General features: G+C 48.0%; 1 pseudogene; it reads right to left on the bottom strand.

The window, feature by feature from the left end:
* Window positions 1–750: 750 nt before the first annotated feature.
* Window positions 751–1,839, bottom strand: LOC110307427 (annotated as a pseudogene).
* Window positions 1,840–2,869: the final 1,030 nt, after the last annotated feature.

Raw genomic sequence — 2,869 nt, 5'->3', positions numbered from 1 at the left:
CTGATTCTTACCTGCAGCTACCCTCGTCTGTCTTGAAGACAGTGATGTCTTGTGTCCTGGTCCCCAGAGGCTGAAACCACCGGGTATATCAGTTCTCCTTAGTACCCTTGGTCTGCCTGGGTTTTCCCATGATGGCAGGAAAGACAAGAGGCCGGAACACTCATTTCTACCCCTGCCCCTGGTTGCCATACTGGTCAGTGGCTTCTCTATTTCAACCCTCAGCTCCTGGAGCCTCAGACCCTCCCCCATGGGCTAGAGTCACTACTCCTCCCCTTGACCTTTCACCTTAGGGAACTTGATTACTGTCCTGTTAGCCCCATCACTTCCCATCAAAATGTCTTACTCTTGAAGATCTGTGTTGCTTTTTTCTTTTTTCTTTTTTTTTTTTTGGTTTTTCGAGACAGGGTTTCTCTGTATAGCCCTGGCTGTCCTGGAACTCACTTTGTAGACCAGGCTGGCCTCGAACTCAGAAATCCGCCTGCCTCTGCCTCCCGAGTGCTGGGATTAAAGGTGTGCGCCACCACGCCCGGCACTTTTCTTTTTTNTTTTNTTTNTTTTTTTTTTTTTTTTTTTGGAGGAAGGAATTGAAACACTTTAATTAAAATATCATGGGTCGATGATAAAGTTTATGGAAGCTGAAAATGTACAAATGTCTTAAACCCTGGAACCGCTGACTGTTCAGTAACTATACAGATGGATCATGGGTGGTGGTGAACACCAGAAAGGGATCATGGATGAATCTGCACTGTTCTAGCTGTTCCGCACGCCACCTGTCTCTGAGGAAAGCCTGACACAGATTAGACACTGAGCCAGGCTAATGCTGGCAGCAAGATCCAACGATGGTAACCTGCCTGTCCTTCCATTGGGTCTGCTGTTTTGATCTTTGACTCAGACATCTGATGGATCTCATTGATTCTGGTACCCTGACAACAATTATGCAGCCAATCAAATCATTTGGAATGGTGAGTTCAGGAGAAGTAGTTTGAGCAGGCGCATCCAAAACTACCCAATAGCCTTTCACCTCTGAGGAGCAGGATTCATGCCTCCGAATCTGGTGTTGCCATGGGTCATGGGAAAATGAGACTATAGCATTGTCTACTGTGGCAGCTTGGTCAAATCCGGGTGTGGAATGGCGTGCTGTCTTTGAATGATGTAGGACTCTAGAGGTGGTTCCTCTAGGTCAAGGTTGAGGCACATGGACAGGGTGGTGTGGGGAAAGCTCAAACTGTCACTGTCATTGTCTGTCCTGCCCACAGGCAAAGATAATTTGAGAACTTTGAGGGAGGGCTTGGGCCTGTATGGGGATGGTCACCCCCTGGGGAAAGGGGGACTGGGAGAGAGTCTCCAACAGGCTCACACAGATCTGTTTGACCTATTCACTGGTGGATTGCAGAGTGCCAGCAATAACGATTGCCCGCTCAGTTGAGTTGGCGAGCATATCTCCTGCCACCTCCCCCTGAACCCCTGTACTCTCATTTCCTTGACTCTCCAACCACCTTTTCCAATAAGAGAGCCACACTGACTAGGAAGGACCACCAGCCATAAGGTAACGGGGCTGTCTACTGACAGCTGTGCTATTGGTCGCAGCTCTGCTTATGTCCTCTCCCAGTTGTCAATGATCCTAGCAAAGGTTTTGAAGGTGACATTAGTCAGTCCAGCCAAAGTATAATTCTCTTGGGACAATCCCCTTCTGGGAAGTTGATATGCGTACCTTTCTCCTCGTGTATCTCCTTAGCAGCAGCTTCTCTTTTTATTTCTCTGACACTGCCAACTTCCTCTCCATGTGTAATTAGCCCAATGGTTGGCATTTAATCCACCTTCAGTCACATCAGTGTCCATGTCTAGCAGTTACAGAGCACTGGATTTTCAGTGGTCAGGTCTTTGGTCACTGGAGGAGTGAGTCCACAGAGGGGAGAAAGGGAGCCGGCGGGAAGGAGAAGGCCAGAGGCAGTACAATAGGGGTAGGTGGGAAGACAAGGGGTGGAGGAGGAGGAGGAGGAGGAGGAAGGAGAAAAGAGACCCCCATGGCAGGGTGGTGGCATAGGGCAGGTGGGAGGGCAAGAGAGGGTGAAGGCTGTGGCTGCTGGCTGCTGCTTCTGTTAGTCTGGGCACCATATTTTTCTTTTTTTAAATTTCTTTTTAAAAAAGACTTAATGTCATATTTTGATTCCATGTTCATGTGAATGTAGTTGCCCTTGGACCCATGGAAGCAGAAGAGGGCAGCAAACCCCACAGGTTGGAGTTACAGGTTGGAGTTACTAGGGAACTGCCCAGTGTTGGCGCCTGTTTGAACTTGCATCCTCTGTAAGGCCAGTATGTGTACTTAGTCACTGGGCCATCTCTCTAGCCCACTCCATAGGTTTTTAAAGTCAGTTGCAGGTAAATGCGGTTGGAATTTGAATGGGAACCTGAAGCTAAAGCACAAAGCCATTTGACAACTAAGGGAAGACGAAACCGTGACACTTAAGCAAATACTAACTGAACACGTCAAGGATCTTACTTCGTTACTGTGAATGAAAACCATTAAGCTGTTAGAAGCTGTTCACACGAGGAGCCAGAGCTGTGCTGGTGCACAGAGAATACAGCCACAATGAAATCAGCTTCCAAAGAGAGGCACCCTTGACTTACAACGGGGTCACATTTGATGCATCCACTTACACATACGAGCATCGTGGCTTAGCCCAGCTTGCCTTGAACCCGCTGAGATTCCTCTCTGTCGGCTCACCGTGTGGCACAGTCATCAATACACAAGGTACTTTATAATAAACAACTGGACCCCCACCCCCACCTGCTGTTTATTGAACATGGGTACTGAAAATAAAAAGGCAGAATAATTATGTGGATGTAGGACATAGAAGTAGGCATGTTG

The sequence above is a fragment of the Mus caroli genome, chromosome 12 (assembly GCF_900094665.2).
Source record: "Mus caroli chromosome 12, CAROLI_EIJ_v1.1, whole genome shotgun sequence".
NCBI lineage: Eukaryota > Metazoa > Chordata > Mammalia > Rodentia > Muridae > Mus > Mus caroli.
This window is presented reverse-complemented; position numbering and strand designations above follow the sequence as displayed.